The 26,399-nt window shown below is 43.7% G+C and overlaps 1 long non-coding RNA gene across 1 annotated transcript; it reads left to right on the top strand.

The window, feature by feature from the left end:
* The first annotated feature begins 10,180 nt into the window (after positions 1-10,180).
* On the top strand, positions 10,181-26,247 carry LOC121136761. The gene is made up of 5 exons (XR_005873877.1): positions 10,181-10,768; positions 11,051-11,149; positions 16,766-16,932; positions 24,689-24,730; positions 25,951-26,247. It is a non-coding gene; the product is annotated as an uncharacterized LOC121136761 (long non-coding RNA).
* The last annotated feature ends 152 nt before the right edge of the window (positions 26,248-26,399 follow it).

Genomic DNA, 26,399 nt, shown 5'->3' with positions numbered 1-26,399 from the left:
TTTGCATGGTGACTTAGACATAAATTCCCAGATGGCAGCTCAAATGTGAGAGGGTTTTGTCTGATGCAAACTCTTAGGAAGGAATCTGACCCACCAGGTGCATATTCCCTGCCCCACCCCCACCCCTAGATGGTGTAAGTTTAGGATTAGAGTAAGGGTTGGTTTCTTATAGACACAAGTTCCTTAAGCCTGAGTGAGGGCTTATTGTCTGACTGCAAGAAAGTGCTCAGTGACAGTTTCTGGTACTGTCTCGCTCCTCTGCAGTACCATTAAACAATTTTTGAAAACCTGGCTAGCCAAGTTTTCTTTAAACTTTTTAAAGTAATAGTGAGGTCCTGGGATCTAATATTCTCATATCTTAGGCATATAATGAACTTTGTGTGTTCTTTTCTAGATTATAAAAAGATGAAGGGTACTGGGAATGCTGTCTTTCAGCAATGATGGGTCCACTGCAGCCCCCCCCCATTTTTTAAATTTTCTGTGTATGAGTGTTTTGCCTGAATGTGTGTATGTATACTGTGTTCTTGACTGGTGCCCTTTGGTTGTGAGTCACCATGTGAGTACTGGGAATCAAACCCAGGTCTTCTTTAAGAGCAAGTGGAGCTCCTAACCAGTGATCCATCCCTCCAGCCCTAGCTACTGTACACTTGATCGTCACGGTGGCTGTGGTTAGCTGCACAGTCCTGTAAATAACCCCTCCCCCATTCTCCTGTAAGCAACCGTCTGCAAACTCAACAGATCACAAAAAAACAGCATAGAAAAGAAGGGGAATCAGAAAGAGAAGAGGGAACCTCGGAGTGGGAGGGGGACAAGAGAAGGTACTGGAGGGTGGGGGACACAGATGATCCAAATCCACACGTGTATGCGGACGTCATAATGAAGCCCACTCTTACCCATTACACATAGCATGGGTGAGATGGCTCAGAAACTTGTCAAGCCTGGAGACTTGAGCTGGTTCCCCAGGACCCACATAGTAGATACAGACTCAATCCTGCAAGTTGTCCTTCGACCCCCACACAAGTACCATGGCTAATGAACACACACTCACTCAGTCACTCCGACAATCAATTTAATATTAAAAATAGAAATACATTACAAAAGAAATGAGATCTAGCTTTTTCTAACTATGCCAGGGTTTGAAGTTTCGCCTTTTGTGAAACATATTTAGGACTTTTGTAAATATTTTTAAAGGTTTCCTCATTTATTTGTTACTTTACAATAAATGTTTACATTTTTATAGAATGCATGTATTTTATTTGTTACTTTTTGGGGGAGTGGGTTGGTTTTTGAGACAGGGTTTCTCTGTGTAGCCTTGGAAGTCCTTTAACTCACTCGGTACACTGTGAGCATGGTATACTGTGAGCACTGTACACTGCCAACATGATGCATTGTGAACACTGTATACTGTGAGCACTGTACACTGTGAGCACTGTACGCTGTGAGCACTGTACGCTGTGAGCACTGTACGCTGTGAGCACTGTACGCTGTGAGCACTGTACACTGTGAGCACTGTACACAGGGAGCACTATACACTGTGAGCACTGTACACAGGGAGCATTGTACACAGGGAGCACTGTACGCTGTGAGCACTGTACGCTGTGAGCACTGTACGCTGGGAGCACTGTACACAGGGAGCATTGTACTCAGGGAGCACTGTACACAGGGAGCACTGTACACTGTGAGCACTGTACACTGTGAGGACTGTACACTGTGAGCACTGTATGCTGTGAGCACTGTACACAGGGAGCACTGTACGCTGTGAGCACTGTACACAGGGAGCACTGTACACAGGGAGCACTGTACGCTGTGAGCACTGTACACAGGGAGCACTATACACTGTGAGCACTGTACACAGGGAGCATTGTACACAGGGAGCACTGTACGCTGTGAGCACTGTACACTGTGAGCACTGTACGCTGTGAGCACTGTACACAGGGAGCACTGTACGCTGGGAGCACTGTACACAGGGAGCATTGTACTCAGGGAGCACTGTACACTGTGAGCACTGTACACTGTGAGGACTGTACACAGGGAGCATTGTACTCAGGGAGCACTGTACACAGGGAGCATTGTACACAGGGAGCACTGTACGCTGTGAGCACTGTACACAGGGAGCATTGTACTCAGGGAGCACTGTACACAGGGAGCATTGTACACAGGGAGCACTGTACGCTGTGAGCACTGTACACAGGGAGCATTGTACTCAGGGAGCACTGTACACAGGGAGCATTGTACACAGGGAGCACTGTACGCTGTGAGCACTGTACGCTGTGAGCACTGTACACAGGGAGCACTGTACGCTGTGAGCACTGTACGCTGTGAGCACTGTACACTGTGAGGACTGAACACTGTGAGCACTGTACACAGGGAGCACTGTATGCTGTGAGCACTGTACACAGGGAGCACTGTACGCTGTGAGCACTGTACACAGGGAGCACTGTACGCTGTGAGCACTGTACACTGAGCACTGTACACTGTGTGCAGTTCAGATGACCTTGGGAAAGCCAGGTGTTCATCAGCTGGATTGTACATTTTCTGTGATGGTCAAGTCTCTGTTTTGATTAAGAACGTTCAAATACCAAAAACATCTGCTCTCTTTATGTATTATTTGGTTACTGTTACATTTACATGTATTTATTTGTGTGTGTGCATGTGTGTGTTCTTGTGTTTGCACATGTATGTGTGCATGTGTTTTTGCATGTGTGTGTGGTTAGTGGACAACCTGTATAAGTAGATTCCTTCCATCACCTGAGTCCTGCCTCGGTTTGAACTCAGGTTGTCAGGCTTGGCAGCGAGCACCTCTAACTGCTAAACCATCTCTTGGGTCCTGCATCTGCTTTAAGAATCTATTTTGACAATGCCAGCAATGAAAGCATTTTATAAAACGTTCCTTCTTTTAACCTGAACCATGAGATTAAGCAGCTTCAAAGTGTTTGCCAGAGCAAAACTACTCATCTAGTATTTGGAGAAAGGGGTTGGGTCCTCGTATCTTCTTCAAGAGCATCCAGCCCCCAGTAAGTCAAGTCTTCCCATTCTACGACATTCTAGCTGTGCCACGTGTCTGGACCATGTGTGCTGTTAGGAGATACTTAGTCAACCTTTCTAGTCCTTTGTTCACACTTACATTTACACATATTTTTCTTAAAGGCAGGGGCTGGGATGGAGTTTATGTTATGCCTATTCTTTGTAGTTTATTTTAAAAAACAACAAAACAGTCGGGCGTTGGTGGCGCACACCTTTAATCCCAGCACTCAGGAGGCAGAGGCAGGCGGATGTCTGTGAGTTTGAGGCCAGCCTGGTCTACAGAGTGAGTTCCAGGACAGTCAGAGCTATTACACAGAGAAACCCTATCTTGAAAAACAAAACAAAACAAAAACCCCAATACATTAATGAATATATCTGCATTATCAATAAACTTGTTGTAATCTTTCTCCAGTATATTTGTCTATAATGTACAGAATGTATTGATTGACCTCATGGAGAATTTTAGGAAAGTCATCAAAAATAAACTTGAGTATTCTAAGCTGGGCGGTAGTGGCACACTCCTTTAATCCCAGCACTCGGGAGGCAGAGGCAGGCGGATCTCTGTGAGTTCGAGACCAGCCTGGTCTATAAGAGCTAGTTCCAGGACAGTCACAGAGAAACCCTGTTTCAAAAAAAAATATTTTTTTAAGGAAGTGATTTTTATTATTTATTTATTATATATGCAACATTCTGCCTCCATGTATGCCTGCATTCCACAAGACGACACCAGATATCATTATAGATGGTTGTGAGCCTCCATGTGGGTGCTGGGAATCGAACTCAGGATTTGTGGAAAAGCAGCCAGTGCTCTTAACCTCTTAGCCATCTCTCCAGCCCCAGAAAGCGATTTTTGGAATAATATCAGTCTCATTGGTTTTCTCAAGATTTATCTGTGTCAGAGTTTGTGACCCTTCTGGTTGAGAACATCCTAGACTCTAGTCTATCTTCCTGATGTAAGCTGACTTGTAACAGAATCCACAGAGGACTAGACAAGTCCACATTAGGATGGGAAACAATTACAATTCAGTTACTGTCATCTAAGGTTGTAGTAGAATTTTAGCAATTGCATCATGCCATGGGGTTATATATAGCGAATGTCCAGTTAGAAAAATTGAAACAGTGTATCTCCATGGGTGTGGTGTGATGATGAATGCCTTTAATCTCAGTACTCAGGAGGCAGAAGCAAATGGATCTCGGTGGATTCCAGGATCCATATAGTAAGTTCCAGCCCAGCTGGTCTGCTGGTGCCACATTTGAAAGTCAGAAGATAACCTCCAGAAGTTAGTCCTCACCTTCCATCTCGTTTGAATAGGGTCTCTTTCCTGTTTGCTGGTGCATCTGCCAGGCTAGCTGGACCCAAGAACTTCTGGAGATTCTCCTGTCTCTGCCTCATCTCATGAGATGAGCACTACTAGGTCTTACATGGCGCTACCAGGTCCTGCGGGTTTAGGGATTTGAACCTGGGTCCTCACATTTCACCCCCTGAGCCATCTCTCCTTCTGAAAAGCAGAGTTTTTGAAAACTAAAACAGTATGTGTGATAGTTTGGATGTGATTGGCCCTCATAATCTATAGGGAGTGGCACTCTTAGGAGGTGTGGCCTTGTTGGAGGAAGTGTGTCACTGTGGAGGTGGTCAAGATAACACCCAGTGTCACAGTCCACTTCCTGTTGCCCTCTGATGAAGATGTAGCCAGCACCATGTCTGCCTGCATGCCGTGATGATAATGGACTGAACCTCTGAACTGTAAGTGAGCCACCAAACTAAATGTTTTCTTTGTAAGATTTGCTGTAGTCATGTTGTCTCTTCTCAGCAACAGAAACCCTAACTAAGACAGTACGGCTTGATAAATTTAAAAAGTGAATAACTAGGTGTGGTGACTGAAAGACTATATACCCCAGCCTTCCCTGTGTCTACGGAGGTCACTTCTGACCCTTTAAGGGCTGAATCCTGTCTTCTCCTGTAGGCATTTTGTCAGTCTGCTCACTTGGGTGACAAAATGCTCTCTTGCTGTGAATAAACATAGTCCCACCTAAGGTCAAACTAAGCCTCTCTTTCTGCCTTCTGTCTGTCTCTCTGCAGGGCCTTAATAATCTAACATATGCTGAAGCCCACCCATAATCAAATCTTCTGGCTCTCCTATGCTCCCCCTGGCCTAGGCTCCGTGGGGCCAGGCAGGGCCAGTTCACCTCAGGAGCCTTTTCTGTTTCCTCTCTGGCTCCACCCTTTCTCACCTATTATCTTCCAGACACAGCCTGACCTTCAGTCTGACCTTCTAGGCAAAAGGCCAGACTGCATTCCTCCAGAACACACATGCAACACAGCAAAATGCCTGACCAAGGTATCTGTGGATCTAACTCAGAGGCGCCCTGGTTAGGTCTGGGAGCACCCTGGAGCTTCCTTCTGTCTATCTTAAGACCTGCTCAGTTGAAGACACTAGAGACTTACCATTGGCTGAGGAAGTTTGGCTGAAAAATTCTAATTCTGGGAATTCTCTACTGGCTGCCACCACTCACTCAGCCAAAAGCCCTGAGAACCTTGGTTTCTTTTCTTTTTTTGGTTTTTCAAGACGGGGTTTCTCTTTGTAGTTTAGGAGCCTGTCCTGGAACTTGCTCTCTAGACTAGGCTGACCTCAAACTCAGAGATCCACCTGCCTCTGCCTCCTGAGTGCTGGGATCAAAGACGTAAGTCACCACTACCGTGTCGAACCTTAGTTTCTTGACCTAGGAATTTGTGACTGTTGGGATCACCACATGCTCACATTTTGAAACTTAGAAGATGCTCTCAGCAATGGCCATTAGTCCTTATTTTTTTCCCTTAATTCTGGGCCCCAACATGAGTTCCAAATTCTCCATTCCAAAGTACTCATTGTCAGCCTGGCTCTATGCTGATCTAAAAAGCTCCATTTGGGAGACCTCATATTGCTCACCTCTTGGTCCAAATTGGGCCTCAATATACACTAGACGAATGGACACTGCTGGCCAAACTGGGAACTTTGAAATTTTTGTTTTGTTTTGTTTTTTGAGACAGGGTTTCTCTGCGTAGTCTTGGCTATCCTGGCATTCACTCTGTAAACCAGGCTGCTCCCAAACTCACAGCACTTGCCTCTATCTCCCAAGTGCTGGGATTAGAGGTATGCGCCACAACCATGCGGCTGGAACTTTCCAATTTCTAATACCTAGATTGAATTAGATAACTCCATAAAATGCAATGATAGTATGGGTTCAGGGTCCCTGCCCATGATCCTTTTCATGATTTGGTGGCTGCCATTTCTGGGTCTCCTAACAGAGATAGCACAGAGCTCTTTTGCTTTCTGCTTCTGAACTACTTGTGTTTCTGCCTCTCCAAACCTGGAAAATCCTGCTTGTATCTTTTTTTTTGGGGGGGGGGGGGCTCGAGACAGGGTTTCTCTGTGGCTTTGGAGGCTGTCCTGGAACTCGCTCTTGTAGACCAGGCTGGTCTCGAACTCACAGAGATCCGCCTGCTTCTGCCTCACGATTAAAGGCGTGCGCCGCCACCACCCGGCTCCCTGCTTGTTATCTTTAGTAGCTAAGATGTAAAAGCATTCTAGGTTGTCTGCTCCCATCTGCAGATGCTGGATTCAGTCTTACAGGGATTCAGATGTCTTTTTGGTATGGATAATATTTAAAAATTGTCTCATGCTGTTCTACTCTGCTGAAAAGGTTGACTCTGGAGTCCACCTGCTTCAGACACAAGCATGTTAGCTTTCTCCTAAGTCTCTGTCCTGGTCCGGCTCATCACCTACTCTGTGACAGGAAGGAGAGAGAGAGAAAAAAAAAACCAGAATAGGCAGGAGCAGACATTTTGCACTTGAGGCTAACGAAGAAGTGAATTACTACTTCCCATAGAGGTTCCAAATGGTGAGGTGTTTAACTCTGAATTCTTGCCCCATCCTTTGGGTCTGTTTATTATCTTTAAAGCTTTTGCTGGAACTATAGCATTCTGTATTTTAGGATTTATAAGTTCATTTAGTGTTCAGATGTATTAATTTGCTATAACATACCATGCATGAGACTTGAATTCAACTCTTGTCTTAGAGTGCATGCCAGATGGACTCATGTAGGAGTAATAACACTGTGTGGTTTGCCACCATCTTGGCTGGTGGCCTCATCAGAATGGAACCAGGCCATGTGGTTTTACCACCATCTTAGTTAAAGTGACCATGTGGTATAAGATGGTTTGTTTTATTTCATTTTCCCTACATTAAGGAGACAGTCACTGATTCAGGTTGTAACTTAGGGTGTCCTAGAGTATTCTAGAGAAAGTGTTCATGGAAGAGGAAGCAAGGTGATCACTGTCTCTGGGAGCATTTTTAAATTGAAAATTAAAAAATCATTTCTTTTTGTGACTAAAACTTAGAATTAAATTGTCTCTTTACATAGCCTGACAATATAAAATATATTCCCTGTATATAGCTATAACAATTTTATGCTAACAAAATATGTATTAAGCCACATTTTCAAATACTAGCTATGATCATTTAATGTAATAGGTTCAATTTTTTAAAAAAATACCTTAGAAAATTGCTTATAATAAAAATTGTGTCTTATTTGAAATACTGTTTTTGTTCATTAAATAATAGCTGGTATTGTTAATATTTGAAACAAATATACAAAGTTTATCATACGTGGAAACAAGAACTATCACTTTCTGTTCAGATTCATTCCTTGGATGCTGACTGTAACTGACCTCTTTTATAAAACTTCTGGGTGCTTGTTCCTTATACAGGAGTCTGATATGAACAAACATAATTACAGTTACCTTATCCTTCTATAGAACTCTGATTCAGCTGGGCCGTGGTGGCGCACACGTTTAATCCCAGCATTCAGGAGGCAGAGGCAGGCGGATCTCTGTGAGTTCAAGGCAAACCTGGTCTACAGGGCTAGTTCCAGGACAGCCAGGGCTACAAAGAGAAACCCTGTCTTAAAAAGCAAAAACAAAGCACACAAACAACAACAAAATAAGCCAAATTTATAAAAAGGAAGGAAGAAAAATCATCTAAAAGAGGAAATAGGAGCCATCAAGAAGGTTCCAAGCATAAAAGTGCCTGCTCCCCAAGCCTGCCAACACGAGTTTGAGTCCTGGGATTCACACAGTGGAAGGAGAGAACTGACATTCAGACAAGTTGTCCTCTGACCTCCACACAAGCACTGTGGCTCATGAAAACATATATACTCTGTGTGTGTGTGTGTGTGTGTGTGTGTGTGTGTGTGTAATTGAAAATTTTTTAAAGAATGAAAAACAATGGACACGCTACAATGGAAAAAATGAAAAACCATTTCCTTTGAGAAATGGGAAGTAGACAGAGATCAGTGTGTGATTTTTGTTGTTTTGTTTTTCCCTGGAGCAGGTGGCTTTGAACTTGCTGTGTAGCAGGGGTTGATCTTGTTCTTCTGATCCTCCTGTCTCCTACTTCAATGTTAGGGTGGCAGGCACGTCTCCAGCCCAATCCATGCTGTTTTTCCCCAATACTGATCTTGCAGAACTATCTAGCTCTGTAAAAATTGTGCTTTTGTAAATTTAATAATGAGTCAAAATAAAAGTCAATGTAAATAATGTCACCCCTCAGATGGATCTAGGCATGGCTGACAGGAATCCTAGAGATTGTCTCTTACAATAGATGTTGGATATCTTGAGCCTGTGGTGAATGCCAGCATACTTAAAATCCTGTCAAGTGCCTATTGTGGAAGAAGGGGTACACACAAGTGTATTTCTGAACATTTTAGAGCTAGCTAGAATCCCAATATCTCAGAACAATAACAGAAGAAAGTATTTCAGCCTGAAGGATCCTGACCTGAGGAATGTATTGTAGAGGAAAGCTAACAGTGTCAGTTACAAAGGCTTCCTCAAGTAGCTCATTATAGCTTGATGATGGAATCGTTATTTTATGGCCTTTTAAACGAGAAGTTCCACTGACAACTCTGTCCATGCATTTGATGCCTCTTTCTAAGCCAATGGGATCATCTGCTTCTGAACTGGGCACTCACTGGCAGAACCTACATCCACACCTAAAGGCTGATACTTAGTCATTCAGAGTAACTGTTACTTAATTTAACTACAAAGTAAAACAAAGAAGAATCCAACAAAAGCCTTTCTCATTCCTTGGGACTGAATGTTCTTTCCCCTGCTGTAAGCAGTAATATTATACTACAGCTTTTGGAAGGGAGTGACTAATAGCCTGGGATTTGAGACAATTTAGTTACTATTTATGGTGTAGAGGGGTGAAGATTACATTGAAAAAGTCTATATTATCCTCAGCTGCTCACAGTGAAAGAAAACAGATTGTGAGCTGGAGTGGGCCTACTGCTTTTGTAAACTGCCTCGATCTTCAGAGATTTTTGGTTGAGCATAAAATTTTGTTGTAGCCAGGCATGGTGGCCCGTGCCTTTAATCCCTCCTTAAGCAGGTAGAGTTCCAGGCCAGCCTGGTCTACGTAGTAAGTTCTAGGCTAGCTAGGACTACATAGTGGGACCATGCCTCCAAACAAACAAATAGACAAACAATTGAGTAAACAAGCAAATAAAGATGACTAGTAGACACAGCATATTTAGATATATTCAGTTAGCATCTCTATCCCCCTTTTAAAAAGAATCGTATTCTGTAGCCTAGACTAGGCAGGAACTTGGAATATGCCACTTTCTTGCCTCAACTTTCCTACTCCTAAGTATTAAGACTATAGGAAATGTCAGTTTTATCTTTAAGGATAGGTTAGGGGCTGGCAAGATAGCTCAGCAGTTAAGAATGCTTGCTGCTTTTCCAGAGGACCCAAGCTGAGATCCTGTTACCCACATAGGATGACTCACAACTGCCTCTAACTTCAGCTCGAGGGTTTCTGGCATCCACACACACCCTCACACAGATGGCATGCATGCATACGCATAAATCAAAATCTAAAATTCAGTTTTAAAAGGGAAAAGATCCGATAAGACTTTAAGTTCATCTCATGAATCTGTGTTCCTGTTCTGCATCTTAAAGGGTTTTGTGAATGTACGTAACAGCTAATACCGGCTATGGCAACAGTCTGAGGATCAGAATTCCAAGTCAAATAACCCAGGCTGCTTATGCTGGATGAGTGAGTGTAACGGGGAGGAGAGGATATTGGGCCGGTTTAGCACCTTAACAGGGTACTCTGTCCCTCCAAAGACCTCTGTATCACAAGTCATAATTGACTATGGCAAAGGATAAAATATGCTTTCTTTGGTTTTTGCATTTTTCGATAGGCCATAGCAATTACTTAGTGGATATTTGTTTACTACAATTTATGCGATTCCACAGCAGGGTCAGGCACTGAGTGTCTTTCCATTCCCATCAGCTACTTGTCTCCACTGTGTTCTGTTGCTAGTGCTGTGCTCCTGAACTTTTATATGTAATGCGAAGCTAACAGATCTGGTCACACAACAGCTTGCGAGCTTCTGCTGCAATGTTAATTTACTTTGCCAAGACCGGTAAATGTGTGCAGTGAAGGCCAGTGAAGGCCCGGGTTGTGGACATGCTTCATCAATAAGTAGCAGAGGCTGGGACTGCGGACAGGTGGCTCAGCACTTAGGAATGCTTGCTGCTTTTGCAGATGGATGAGTTTTGTTCTCAGAGCAGCTACTCCAGGTGACTCACCACCACCTGAGACTCCAGCTCCAGGGGATCCAGTGCCCTCATCTGGCTTCCTGCTCTGTCCAGAATCTGGCCCCACTGAACACTTGTGGCATTCACTCACACAGACACACACATGTAAGTTAAAAATAATTAAAACAAATCATAAAAATAAAATAGGTTTGGATGTTTATGGGGCATATGCATATGTGTAACATATATATACATATATTAATATATATAATCAAGAAAGAATAAAAATACAGAAAGGTGTTTCCTTGATTTTTGCTGTGTAGTAACAGTGATTAAGCATTCTATTCTGTCCAAAGTTTCTATGTATATTTTATTCAGTTTTGATGGCTGTGATAAATTATCTCCGTCATCCTACAATGTAAAGTCACTGCTCCTCCATGTCTCAAGTACAGGGAATGCACACGTGGACTACCAGACCTGGCCAACTGAATCTTCTTTTATGTAGCTGAAAGAAAACTTTGGGATCTCTTTTCTTCACTTGTGCATGTAAGTAGTTTCCCCCATGGTTGAAACTTTTCATGAAAATTATTTTTTAATGTCTGCATAATGTTACAGCATACTGATATGTTACTTTCCTTAGCTTTCTCCTTTACTCAGTATGATTCATTCTTTAACTAACCCAGGAGTCTGTAGATGAATTTCTAATGAATAATAAATGTCTTAAGATATTCACATCAGCGGGGTGCTGGTAGCACACACCTTTAACCCTAGCATTCAGGAGGCAGAGGCAGCTGGATCTCTGTGAGTTCAAGGCCAGCCTGATCTACAGATTGAGCTCCAGGACAGCCAAGGCCACACAGAGATGCCCTGTCTCAAAAAAGAAAGAAAGGGAGGAAGGAATGAAGGAAGGAAAGAAAAGAAAAATTCACATCTGTAAACTCTGAAAGAAACATGAGTTATTATACATATCAAGACAACTTAGTCATTCTTGGCCATGGGTACTGTGCTGGCCTGTAAGTATATCTTCTGTTTGTACAATGTATGTACTGTCATCTTTTTCAAAGAGGGTTTGAGGTAGTTTTAACAAATATTCAGAAATAAGGATAGAGCAGGGATGGAGAGATGGCTCAGTAGTTAAGAACACTGACTGTTTTTCTTGAGGACCTGGGTTCAATTCCCAGCACCCATATGGTAGCTCACAACCATGTGTAATTCCAATTCTAAGAGATTTGACAGTCACTTTTTACCTCACTGGCACCACACACATGTGGTCCACAGTCATGCATGTAAACAAAAACACCCAAACTCACACACACACACACACACACACACACACACACCAACCCCAAAACCCTAAATTCTCAAAAGGGTTAGAGAAACAACCATCATGGGAATGATAATGACAATGGCGTTCCATAGAAAACCGAGTTTTCAGCTCATGTGTCTGTAATTGAAGCACTCTGGAGGTAGAGGTAGGTAGATCAGGAGTTTGGGGCCAGACTGGGCTCCAGAAGACTCTGTCGCAATAATGATGATATCATCAACAACAACAATAAGTAAATGTGAATTATGGGAACTTGAACTGCCCCCTTTTAGTTGTCTGCCTGTCTGAAAGCCAGTGCTCAGGATCGTTCATTCCTACGTTCACCTGTCTTTTGCTGTACCCAGAATCTGGACCCCAAGGCCCCTACCTTCCACATTATTATCACAGATACCCTGTTCTGTTTCTCCCTGTGTTTAAATATTCACAGTTTAGTCCTTATTTGATTTTCTGTTTATAGTCAGTGCTATGACTTTTTGAGCAAGTTTTCTTTTTTTTTTTTTTTTTTTTTTTTTTTGCCCGCCCACCGATACTCTCACTGGCTATTTCTTGCTTCTCTGGACGCTCTGGGGCTGTCCAGTATCTTCTTCCCATGGTTCTCTGCCTTCATTTTCCAGCTCCCCTGTGATCGTTGTGTGCATCTTTCATGAGCAACTTTTACTGAGGTCGTAACTATTTCCAGAGTAATTGATTACCTGTGGACCCCCACAGAAAATACAAAGATCTTAGGAATGTTGTCCACACAACAAATTCATCTTATCAATCCTCATGTTATCATCTCTGGTATAAGAACTCAAATCAATCAGTGAGTTTTCTTTTTTGCTTTAAAAAAAAATCACTCTCATTTATTGATTGAGAGAGGTGCGAGTGTAGAGGTAAGGGGTCAACTTGCAGGAGCCAGAGGGTCCTGGGGATCGACCCAGATTGGCAGGGGAGGCAGGCAAGTCCGTTAGCACTGAGTCATCTCACTGGCCCTCCTTTCTCCTTTATTAAGATTCAGAATCCCAGGCTTCCAGGGATTCTTTAACATCCTACGTCCCGTTTCCTTGATGTTGGTGCTGCTTTCTTCAGTTCTTACAAACAAATGCACTTATTTCGAGGCTTGTCATCCGTGAGTCCTGGGGTTAGAACCTAGTGAGCCCAACCCTGGGGACCCTTTCTGTCCTCTCTCCTCCCTGCCCTGGCTGCGGATGGGCAGCCAGAAGAGAGGCAGCCATTTTAAGAGGCCCTGTTTTTCTAGCCACAAGACTGGCTAACTGATAGAGTTGTAAACAAGTCGGAGCCCCTCACAGAGGCTCACTCCCTGGACTGTAGAGATCTGGCTACTGATAGCCAGGTAGGCAGACTGGAGCCAGGCCGCCCCTCAAGAGCTCACTAGAGAAGCTATTTCATCTTAAGAATTGACGGAGAAAAGCTATTTCATCTCATAGGCGTCATCAGAGCCTGCTTCTCCCTGTCACATCTCACTCCAGAGAACAAGAGAGAAGCAACCAGAGCCCGTTTGTTCTGTGCCCTCGTGGCCATCCTGGGAATTTATCGTGCAGTTATTTATTCAATTCTGATAGCTAGTCCAGTACCCCTTTGGCAGGTCTCCTCCCTTTCTGTTTGTTTCACCTGGTTAAAGGTAAGGCTCTGCTATTTGCAAATGAGGGGGTGATGGTTTATATATTTAAACTGTATTTTGAAATCCCTGTAGCTTAGACCTATAAAGTGATAATACCCTAAATCATATCCAGCAAATCACTTTAACTTAAAAAACAAACACACACACACACACACACAAACAAAAAACCAGCTGGGCGGTGGTGGTGTCCGCTTTTAATTCCAGCAGTTAGGAGGTAGAGACAGGTGGATCTTGGTGAGTTCCAGGCCAGCTTGATCTACAGATCGAGTTCCAGGACAGCCACAGCTACACAAAGAAAACCTGTCTTAAAAAAGCAAACAAACAAGCAAACAAAAAAATCACTGCAGCTGAGCAAGTTCGCTCTGCACCCAGGAGTTGGGAGCCAAAACCAGAAGTATCTTAAATTGGAGGCTAGCCTCAGCTACTAGCATGCATAAAGACCCTCAGTTCTATCCTCAGTAAGAAAAGTAAAACCAGACAACAGACAAGATGCAGATCCCTGAGGCCGTCAAGGAAAGGCTACAAGGACACTTTAGTGTTGTTTTCTTCCATGTAGCAAAACACTGTGACCTCACTAAGTGATCTCTGATTGGTCTTCTGTAACTTCATTCTGGATTTTGTTTGCTTGCTTTTTGAGACATGGTTACTAAGTGTGGGGCCTGTCCTGGAACTCGCTCTGTAGATACCAGGTTGGCCTCGAACTCACAGAGATCTGCCTGCCTCTGCCTCCTGAGTTGCTGGGTTTAGAGTCATGTATCACCAACACCTGGGTAGATTTTTTATTTTTATTATTATCAGAGAATGAGGGTATGCTGTGTATATGTCTGACAATCCGTTTATATCTACCTCAGATAGTCAACTTATATTTACTTTGCTTCGATAAGTAATGTCAAATGTAAACTGTTTACTGGAGAGATTCATATTGAACTGACTGCCACACCACTTACTGCAAAGTCACCAGGGAAACAGGTATTGGAGAAGGACTTGACCAAAGACCACACTTGATTTAACTAAATCAACATTTCTCACTCTGTCACTGACAAGCCAAGGCCACTGACAATCTATAGCTTTGTTAGTTTGCTCCTCTGTGGAGAAGTTTTGATCTATAGAGCCCATTCAATACTTACCCCCATGCTTCTAACACTTGTGTTAGCGAGGTCACCAGCAGCAACCCGGAAATGGTAAGATGTGGAGGCTAGGGCACCAGTCAAACTCAGTCAAACCCTGGAGCTGTCACTTTGCAGCTTGGAGTTGGAAGTCCTCTGTGCTGTGCATTAGTTTCTGTGACATGTCCCTGCATCCTAGGTGTGAGGGGTGAGGCATAGGTGACTGGAGTTGTGCTATGTTAGCCACCGCTACTCACCAGAACATTAGATCTTTCAAGGGCAAGGTCAGTGTTGCGTTCATATCTCTATCTTTAGTTCCTTGACATATAGTAGCTACTCAAATATAAATAGAATGAATTGCTAAGTCCAGAATCCAGTTGCGTTTTCAGGTCCTTTAGTCTTTGATCTTACCATGACAGTCTATCAGTCACTCATACAGCAATTACCTTGTTCCAACGGCTAAAAAGTCCTATCCACCTCACAAATGCAATTTACTTAATTCTTACACCAACTCTGGGCAATAGGTTCAGTCGTTGTGTACTGAGACCGAGGGACAAAAAAATTCCACCAACGTTCTTAAGCTTGCGTGGCTAAATGCCAGAGTTAGTACTGGAACCTAGGCAGTCTGGTTTCAGATACTAAGGCCTGAGCCTCTCTTTGCTTCCAGGTGAACTTTCTCAGTTGTTTCCATGCAAAACCAAGCAACCTTTTTATTTTATTTTATTTGTTTGTCTGTTTATTTATTTTTGAGGCACAGTCTCAACACATAGCCCGGGCTGACCTGGAACTTACAGGCAAACCAAGCTGGTCTAGAAACTCAGAGATCCACCTGCTTCTGCTTCCTTAGTACTAGGATTAAAGGTGTGCACTATCTTCAGGCAAAAAACACTCTTTTTATCTAATATCTAATTGATTCGTTGCTAGTTCTTTTTTTTTTTCCCTGCTTGTCTCTGAAGGGTTGATACTTTCTAGAACTCTCCAAAACTATGGTCTTCTTTTATTCACTTGGTGATTGCCGGCTCTAACATCCTGTACTTTGGGATTTCCCAAATCCATATCCCTTCTAGAGAGTCTCTCAAAGGCCCACCACATCACATTCACACGCACAATGGGATTTTCTTACCTGCTCTGTCTAATGTTTCCATTGTTGTGATGAAACATCATGACCGAGAGAAACTCTGGGGAGTTTACACTTCCACATCACAGTTCATCACCAAAGGCAGACAAGCCAGGAGCCTGGAAGCAGCAGCTGATGCAGAGGCCACTAAGGAATGTTGCTTACTGTTTTCCTCCCCACGGTTTGCTCAGCCTGCTTTCTTATAGCAACTAGGACCACCAGCCCAGGGATGGAAGCACCCACAATGCACTGGGCCCTCCCACATCAATCATTACTCAAGAAAATATCCCACAGGCTTGCCTACAGCCTGGTCTTATGCAAGCATTTTCTCAGTTGAGCTTCCCTTCTCTTAGATGACTCTAGCTTGTGTCAAGTTGACATTCAAAACTAGTGAGCACACCCTCCAGGAAACATGCATGTTTTTTCTATTTAATTCTGTAGGAAAACAGTAACACTACCCAACCCATCACAGAAATCAGAAATCCCAGAGCTACCTGTACCTTGGCTCTGTCCTAACTGCTCCCCATGCTGTTGGCATGCATGCCCCGGGTGCACTTCCTAAACACTCAAACTCCCACAACAGTGTCCTCAGTTCTCATTCTCTGATAGCTGCACCGCCCTAAGGGATCCCCTCGTGTCTAACCTGGGCCACCTCCTCTGCCTCAGCGTCTGCTCTTTGTTCCCACAGAGCTTGTGAGGCGCACGCATAGCCCACAGCTGCATGCTTTATGCTTATCTTTATATTTATCACTTTCTCAGTTAAAATGCATTCATGACCCCCCTCTCTTCTTAAAGAAGCTGAACTTCTTACCTGACATGCAAGGCCTTCATAGCCTGATCCTTCCTTCCCCCTCTGCGGTTTTACCCCCTTCCTTCCCTTCTCTCTTCCAAACACGGCTCCTAGGCAGTTCTGCTCCCAGCAGGTGGAGGATGCCCTAGATGCCCTCCATGCTGAGCTCCCCATCGACTCTTTCTCTGTAATGTTCTTCCCCAGGTGCCTCTCTCATCACACCGCCTCTTTCAACAATCGAATCTTCAGAAACGGGTACGCCACGTGCTCAACAACGAGGAGGCAGAAACTCACTAGACTTGACTTCCTTCGCACAACCCACTCTTTCCCCTGGAAAAACTGATGTGTGGACCACTGTCTGACTGGCTCCTGTAAGCATTTTTTGTGTATGTGCATGCGTTGCGTGCACATGATCTTGTGGGCGTGCACGCAGACACATGGGGGTTGGAAGAGGATGTGAGGGACTTCTATCACTCTCTGTCTCCCTGCTTGATGTGGGGCTTCTCACTAACTGGAAGCTGGCTGTTTTGACTAGGCTGCCTAGCCATGGAACACTCAAGATTTGCAGATCTCCACTGTCCCCGAAGCCTTAATGCTGGGGGGGGGTTAATGCTGGGGGGCGGTTATGGGCACATGTAGTCATGCCCAGCTTTTATGTACTTGGAGGAACTCACTCTCTCTTCCTGGCTACAGAGCCAATGCTCTTATCTTCAGAGCTATCTCCCCAGCCCCATTACTTTTCATCTATCAGTTGGAAGAGTGATTCCTGTCATCCTTGAAACTCTGGGGATCACCCTTGATCCCAAAAGTGGTGATAAATGCCTGTGATCCCAGCACTCAGAAGGCTGAGGCAGGAACATGTGCTTAAGACCAGTCTGCTCTTTCTCTAACACACACACACACACACACACACACACACACACACACACACACGGGGGGGGGGGTGGACACGGGGACACTTTTTCTTGGTTACTATTATTTTGTGCAGTGACTATAATATATTATATGTATATTTTATAGATATACATATATAATGTTAAACTTCCTGATAGCTATTTTGTGTCTCTTCCAGACCTCTGATTTCTTTCAGATTTTACTTTTTAGTTGTCCTATTATATGTGTGGTGCCCGTTAGTTTCACGTCCTGGTTTCAATTATCTATGGTTGACTCTGATCCAAAATATTAATGAAAAATTCCAGAAATAAACAATTTATGAATTTCCAATTGTATGCTATTCTATGTAGTGTGGTGAGATTTAAAAAAAATTTTTTATCATGTGCATTGGTGTTTTTGCCTGCATGTATGTCTGTGTGAGGGTGTTGGATCCTCTGGAATTTAAGTTACAGACAGTTGTGAGCTTCCATGTGGGTGCTGGGGATTGAACCTGGGTCCTCTGGAAGAACAGCCAGTGTTCTTTTTTTGTTTTGCTTTATTTGTTTTTCAAGACAGGGTTTCTCTGTATTGTTTTGGAGCCTGTCCTGGAACTCACTCTGTAGACCAGGATGGCCTCGAACTCACAGAAATCTGCCTGCCTCTGCCTCTCAAGTGCTGGGATTAAAGGCGTGCGCCACCAACGCCCGGCTCAACAGCCAGTGTTCTTAACTGCTGAGCCATCCCCCTGATCCCTGAAATCCTTTTTTTTTTTTTTTTAATTTTTTTTTCATATGTATGGGTGTTTTGCCTGCATGTGTGTCTGTCTACCACATCCATGCCTGGTGCTCTCAGAGCCCAGAGAGAGTGTTGGATCCCCTGGAACTGGAGTTACAGATGGTTGTGAGCCTCCACGTGGGTGCTGGGAGCTGAACCATTATCCCCTCTGGAAGAGCAGCCTATGTTCTTAATTGCTGAGCCACCGCTCCAGTCCCAGTGTGATAAAATACCTTGAGCCACTCTGCCCTAGAGGTGAACCCTTCCTTGGTCCAGCATACCCACACTCTATACCCCACCCCGTTGTCACTTACCTCTCCCGTTGTCAGGTTCCCTGTCCTGTTTTGCATTCTGCAGGGGAACTCCTTAAGTAGGGCGGGTATCTTTGGACCAGTGTCCCATGGGATCTGGGAGGTGACAACATATTAGATCCCTATCCAGGTACAGAACCTGTCTTCTGAATTTATAGTAGCAAGATACAAAACATGAGATGCCCTTGGCCTTAGGTGGCTAACAGTGGTGTGTTTTTCCTGTGTTTCTGGCACGCTTGTTTCTGACTTGCCTGCTCCCTTCTCATACTTCCCACTAGGAAGCCAGTGGGCCCCCAGTGAGCATCCTGGTGTATCCTTCCCCTGTTTACCCCCTTAGATCGGGAGGGAGAAATGGGAGTAAAGATGAACACAGCATCCCAAAATGACTTAGCTTGACCTGAGTGATCTTAATCCCTAGAACCCCCACAGAAGGAGAGAAGAGACTCCCAGAAGTTGACCTCCGAATTCCACATATGTATCCTGATGCCCCCCAACATACAGTAACTAAATGAGAACATATAGCATTCATGTCTCTTCCTCTGATCTTTTTTTTCCATTTAATAATGTATAGCTAATAAACACAGCCTTAACCCGTTGTTCTACCTATTTAGTGTTCCCAGGGATGAAGGTAGCACAATTTAGTCATCCTTTCCCAGTTTTCTGTCTCTGTGCCCAGAGCTTCAAGGAACAACTTCAGATGTACAGACTTGTGCACTATTTTCGTTACTTACACAAAGTAGGTTGGAGCATGATGTATTTAAAAGAGAAAAAGAATAGAGAGACACAGCACAGTCAAAGAAATTCAGTAAATGATGCTGGGTGTGGTAGAGCATCCCCGTAGCTGAGAGACTGAGGCAGGAGGAAGGATCGTAAGACTAGCCTGGGCTCCAGAGTAAGACCTTGCCTCAAAAACACCACACACAAAAAAACAGCAACAAAGGAATGAAAAGAAATTCAGAAAATGATGATGATATGTGACTGTGTGGGTACCTAGCAGTCTTTGATGGGAAGTGTTTCCTAGCAACTGGATGGTACACATCACTGAATGAGAATTCATAAGCAAAGAACAGAAGACAGAACCTGGCCCATAGCTTGAGTCATTCTTACAAAGCATGCTTCCTGTTTGGCTTGCTAGATTGGAAGGAAAGCCAGGTGATTTGAAGCACTGACTCTCTGACCCTCTGAGCTACCCGTCTCTGAGGTGACCAATCGTGTGGGACAGGAGAAGAGCTGGGAGTTCAAAGCCAGCTAGCGTTAAGAAGGCTGAGCTGCGGTTGGGAGAGTGTGTCTCTAAAAACAGAAAACAGGCTGGTTGTGGTGGTGGTGTCATCCTAGTATTTGGCAAGCAGAGACAAGAGACAGTAAGACTGCAAATTGCAGGCTAGCCTGGGCTACATAGAGCCTATCTCAATAGGCCAAGAATTGGACTAGAGCAGTAGACAGAACTTGCCTAGCATGTTTGAGGGCCTGGCGTGATTCCCAGTGCTGCAAAACAAAACAGAAACAAGCACAATGGAAACAAAACAAAAACCTGCAATGTGCTTTTCTTTTCTCATTAAAAAAAGTTATTTTAGAAACAGGGTCTTGCTGGCCTATACTTTCTTATGTAGCCAAGGCTATACTCAATTTGGGAACCTCCTGCTTCCTCTGTGTGCTGGGATTACAGGCATAAGCTAATACATCCAACTATAATATACTTTTAGTAGCCTGATATGTATTTATTTATGTTTTAAAATTTTTATTTTGAGACAGAGTCTCATGTAGCCAAGGCTGTCTTCAAAGACGATATGTTGCCAAGGACAGCCTTAGCTCCTGGTCCTCTTGCCTCTGTCTCCTGAGTGCCGGAATTACAAGTACGTTCCATCACATCTGGTTTTATGAGGTGCTGGAGATCAAATCCAGGGCTTTGTCTGTGCTCATCTAATACTGCACTGACTCAGCTACACCCCTGACTCCACAAACCTGAATTGTAAGGGTCTCACCAATTGCATTACTTTGAAGCTGATGACTTAAAATCATGGATGGGACTATTTGAGGCACTGAAAGAGCATTATATAAGGAGGTAACGTCTCTGCCAACCTGTCAGTGTTGTGACACCTGGAGCAAGCCTCAAAGCCGCCTCCTTAAGTAAAATAAAGTTGGCAAGGCTCCTGCCGCCTACTTTGCAGTGTCAAAGTGAGGAACAAGTGGAATTATGTAAATCAAAGCGCCATGAGAACGCTATCCATACAGCAGCATTGTTTATGCTACTCTTTCCTGAGTACGCACTGCCTATGCAGTGCCACGCGTGCCCCCCCCTCCGTTTGTATCGCCAAGAAAGAATGTGTTATTGCTTCAGAGATACTGGCTTTGTAATAGTCATGAAATGGACCACAGAAGCACAGAGTAGTCAAGAGAAAAATAAAATGAAAACAGACTCACATCAGTCACTGACTGTCACAGCTGTGGCTTGGTGGACTTCTGCAATCCTGAAAACAGGTACAAAGCTGCCTCTCTTTTCAACGTGTTGTAGATAAGTGAGAAAGAGATCGTGTGTTTTTTCCCCTTTCCCTTACAACGCTATATTTAGCGCCTGTACAGTATCAGATGTGACACCGGTGTTCTTTTCCTAGTCCTGGCTCTTACCCACAAAGTACGCACCTGCTCGCAGGAATCTGGCTACACTTTGGGTGTTTCCTGTCAATCAATTTCTGTCATTAAAATGCTGAGGAAACTAGCCTATCTATAGGCTAATGTATTTCTATAAGTTATTTACGTCTTGGCACATCTAGACACTGGAAGGACATGCCTGTGGATTGCCTGGTGGGAAGCACTCATCAGGTGTGAGGGTTCTTTCATTCTGGGAATGTGGCACTGTGCAGTAAGACAGAAAGTTGGTGAGGGAGTTCCAGAAGTCTCAGTGCCACTTAAAGACTAGCAGTTGGTTCCCTCCAGCTGTTCTTAAAGAGATTTTTCTCTGCCAGATGTAAATGTAATTAATCGTTATGGCTCCAGATGCTAGTGTCCAATGTTTCTGTTTGATTCTATCCATGGAGAAGAGATGCATGTACGACACTGGGTGGGGGGTTATGGAATATGCAAAGTCGTCAATACAGTGATCAGGATTCCAATAGCTGGTAATGCTGTGGGGAATACTCCACCCTGTACGGGGCCTACATGAGTACTGCGTTTTTGCTTTATTTTGTTCTGTTTTTTGTTTTTCAAGGCCAGGTTTCTCTGTGTAGCCTTGGCTGACCTAGATAGAACTCATTCTGTAGACCAGGCTGACCTCAAACTCAAAGATCCACCTGCCTCTGCCTCCTGAGTGCCGGTATTACAAGTGTGTACCACCACCACTCAGCTATGAGGACTATGTTTAATGTTTTACTTTTCCACTGCTGTGGCACCATCAGGGAGATGTCTTAAGAGAGTCACAGAACCCCTGGGTGAGCTTCAGACTGGTGGTCTGTGAAAGTTGCAACTTCAGATTTTTGCTGGGGTCTGCTTGGCCTGTGTAAAATCTGGCAAGTAGAGAAACAAACAAAAAGAAAAAGGGAAAGTTGAGCCTATGTCCTCTCAAAAAGGAGAGGGTTAAATACATCATGATTTTAAATAGGTAACGGAAGCACAGTGAAGAACTCTGGGGTCACCCTCGAATTCTGCCCAGTTTACCAGAATGAGAGGGAAAACATGATTTCCTCCTAACCCTTCCTTTAGCAAAAACTGACCTTACAAAATTACATATAAATTACATGAATGGCCACAGAAGAGTTATTTGATTTTCAAACTATACATTTCACGAAAACAGTTGGGTTTCTAATATAGACGACATCACATGGATTACGTAACATCCAGGGAGTTTGATTTGATTGAGGAGTTCATTTATTGCACAAAGGAAAATATTCCTACTTCATTGAAAAAATTGGGGTGACCAGGGGCTAGTGGCGACCTGACTTAGTGTCTTCAGCCTGATGACCTAAGTGTGACTCATGAAACCCACGAGGTGCAAGGAGATAACTGACTACAGCTGCCACATGACGCTGTGGCATGCACATGCCGCTGTGGTACATACATACACACAGTAAAGGGGTGTGTGCGTGCGTGCGTGCGTGCGTGTGTGTGTGTGTGTGTGTGTGTGCGCGCGCGCAAGTGCGCGCGAGCATGAGAGAGAGACTCAAAAGGGAATTATTGGAAGAAGGGTTGCTAGCTCGAGCCTTTACCTGCTGAACCATCTTGCTGGCCCTGGCAGATCAGTTTTATTAACTTTCATATGTTAAGATGTTAGGATTTATTTGTTTTAACACACTAACTGCATGGTGCTGACAGGCTTTGGCCTCACTATGTAGCCTAGCTTTGAACTCACAGAGATTTGCTTGCCTCTGTATCTCCAGTGATGTGATTGTTGTGATTAAAGGCATACAGCACACCTCCTGACCTGAGAGTTTCAGGTTCAAGAGTGACATTTAGACCAGAGGTGGTGGTGCACGCTTTTAACCCCAGCATTCAGAAGGCAGAGGCAGGCAGGTCTCTGTGAGTTTGAAACCAGCCTGCTCTCTACAAGAGCGAGGTTTAATATGTATTTTAACAATTTTTCCTATTTTGACGGTGCTGGCGATTAAACCTAGGCCCTCACCCATGCTACAAAAGGGCTCTACCACCACTCTGTATCAACAGTCCTGTCTGTATTTTTTTTTAATTCTGAAGCAGGATTTCCTTACATTAGCCAATCAGACTTGAATTTTTTATTCTTCTGCCTCATCCTCCAAGGTAGCTGGGATTTCAGGCCTGCACCACCAGGTCCAGCTAATGTTTTAAACCCACTGACTGAGTTACAAACAAACAAAAGCTCCCCCCACCACTTTTTGGCAGAGCAGAGAATCAAATTCAGGGCCTTGTACCTGCTAAGTAAGTACTCTATCATGAGCAACGTCTCCAGCCCTTTTAAGTCTTAATTTTAGGAGCTGGAGAGATGGCTCAGCAGTTAAGAATACTAGCTACTCTTCCAGAGGATCTGGGTTCAATTCCCAGCACTTATTGGTTCACACATGTCTGTAACTCCACTTCCGGGGGATCTGATGCCCTCTTCTGACCTCCTTGGCACCAGGCATGCACATGGTATACATGCACACAAGCAAGCAAAACAATCATGCACATAAAATAAAGTTAAAAATAACTACCTACCTACCTACCTACCTATCGACTGATCTTTGCAGCCCATGCCTGTAATCCCAAACACTTGGAAGACATTTGAGAGGAAAGGCATATGGATCTGTGAGTTCTAGACAACCTTGTCAACACAGAGAGGTCTTGTCTCAAACAAAGGTGTTATTTTTTCAAAGTTATTCGTCCTTCCGGGTGTGGTGACTTAACCTGCGATTTCAGCACAGGGGAGGCAGATACAGGAAGACCAGGAGCTTAAAGCTAGCCTTGACTATATAGTGACACTCTGTTTCAGACAATTCATGTTGATTGTCTTCTTTTGAAGACTTCTTTATGTGTATGAATTTTTGCCTGTATCCATGTATGTGCATGCCTGCAGGATCCCCTGGGAATTGAACCAGGATCCTCTGCAAGAGCAAGAAGTGCTCTTGACTGCTGAGCAACCTCCTGCTATCTAAGTTAATCTCTTTATTTTTGAAGGTTCGAAGGAGGCTGGCTGTTTTTGCTGGTATTGGGTTCAAGCCCATACCTGTACCCAGAGCAGTCAACCACAGTACCACTGAACTATGTCCCTGACCCCTAGTTTTAATCTTTCAATTATTTTTCCAAGTTTATAGCATCAAAACTTTTAACAAATATACTGAAGTTGCTGTAGCCTAAAGCATTACTTAGAGATATTAATGTCTAGTGCTATTTCTAATATTACTTTGGTGATATCCTGAGTTTAATTTTTCTCATCGCCTTCCAGAAGCTGCTATATTAATTTTCCTAATTACAATTCTATGTAGTTGTGTGCTATTTTTATTTTCTATCACTAAAGAATTGAATAGCACAACCAGTGTAAGTGATGTGGTAGTGTGTTGTCATATAAATGCCCAAGATACAGCTTCTAATGGTGAAAAACGGGAAAATAAATCGACCTTGATGAAGTGTGTCTTCTTTTGTCTGTTCCCAGGAAAGTTTATTTCAGGTATTTCCACTTCTGAAATGATTAGCGCTAACAGCTTTCCCCCTCCATTTTATTTTACAGGCTCTCTTCATCTTTCTGATATATGGGGTGTACAACACAGAGGTAAGTCAGCTTGGAGTAGCTCAAGGCTGACAGAGTGAATGAGAGAAATGACAGGTTTCTTATCTTGATAACTGAGGGACAAAGTTGGCTTTTCATATGCGTGTCCTACCGCCCTTCATGCTTGGACTAGCTTATATGCATCCCAGCTTACCATTAAACACTGACATCCAGAATAAAGGGACAGCCTCATTTCTCAATGGCATTGGCTGATATTTTAGTACTGCCTGAAGTTTTTGAATTTTCAATGTTTAACGCTTAACTATACTTGACAGTTTCAGGAAATACTTAAAGGTAGTTGCATAGGCTTAGAAAGATACAATGCCTACTCATAAAACACAGTTTTTAACTTTTCCAGGCAGACTCAGAGAGGCCTGTATTAGTAAATAATAATCTTCATGGCTTTAATTGTGAAATTTCTCAGGGAAGTTATTTAATTACTAGAAGTCATTTAGAGAAACATTATGAGAAAACAGACATGCAATTTAAGAAAACACACTATGTAAACAACTACTGTCCAGGCCCTTTGATTAAAAATGTCACGCCTTTGATCCCAGCACACAGGAAGCAGAGGCAGGTGGATCTTTGTGAGCTTGAGGCCAGCCTGGTCTACAGAGTGAGTTCCAGGACAGCTAGGACTGTGACACAGAGGAACCCTGTCTCAAAAACTAAAATAAAATAATTGATGTAATAATACTCCTAGAAAAGTTGCTGCTGCTTTAGATTTTTGCATGCTTACTGTTAAAGTGAGTGCCTTTTATACTTATTAGGCACATTATTTATATATTAAATACTTGCTTAGTTTTGTTTGTAGTACTTTTTTGTTATTTTTGTTTTTGTTTTTGAAGACAGGGTTTCGCTATAGTCCTGACTGTCCCAGGCTGACCTCGAACTCACAGAGCTCTGCCTGACTCTTCCTCCCAAGTGCTGGCATTAAAGGTGTGCGCCACCAAAACCCGGCTTGTTGGCCGAACTTTAATTTCAAATATTCACCCCTTTTAAATGGACAATTTTGCATGAGTCTCTAGGCATTCTATGCTGAAGGGGTGAGGAGGGTGGGGTATGTATCCTAGCAGAGCTCATAGAAAATAACGATAGCAAATATTTTACAAAGGAGGCTAGAGGGTAGTCAACGTGACAAGCAAATTCAGACAACTGAGAAAGTATGTGGCATTTAAATACCACATCTGATGATGAAGTGTGTGTGTGGGCGTGTTTTACAGGACGGCTGCACCTGAGATTACACGTGGTTTCCCTTTGCTGTAGCCTTGAGGTAGGTTGGCAGTGAGACAATTTTTTTTCCAACGGTACCTCTAAGGCGGTCTCAAGGACTCCTCCAGTAAATGCAAAGGCACGCGATATTTCTGTCCCCCGCTGAAAGGAAGGAGTAACAGGTATCTGCAAAAATGCTATTACGAGTTTAATACTTTCAGACAGGATCACAAGTGCCTCAAGGAATCCATTTCTAGATCTGATCTTGATTCAATACCTAGATCGCAAGCCCTAAACAACAGAAAACGCCAAAGTTCAGTCCTCAGTTTCTCCACCTTCTTCAACCCCTTTCTCTGCGGCTCCCACGCCACGCCGCCACACGCTCTCCCGGCGTCCCCCGACTTCCCGCCCCTCGGGTTCCACCTCCTGAACGTCTTTTCCCCAGAAACCCTCAGCCACT

Source organism: Mesocricetus auratus, unplaced genomic scaffold, assembly GCF_017639785.1.
Source record: "Mesocricetus auratus isolate SY011 unplaced genomic scaffold, BCM_Maur_2.0 Super-Scaffold_100676, whole genome shotgun sequence".
NCBI lineage: Eukaryota > Metazoa > Chordata > Mammalia > Rodentia > Cricetidae > Mesocricetus > Mesocricetus auratus.
The sequence above is the reverse complement of the archived record's forward strand: the minus strand, read 5'-3'. Positions and strand labels throughout refer to the sequence as shown.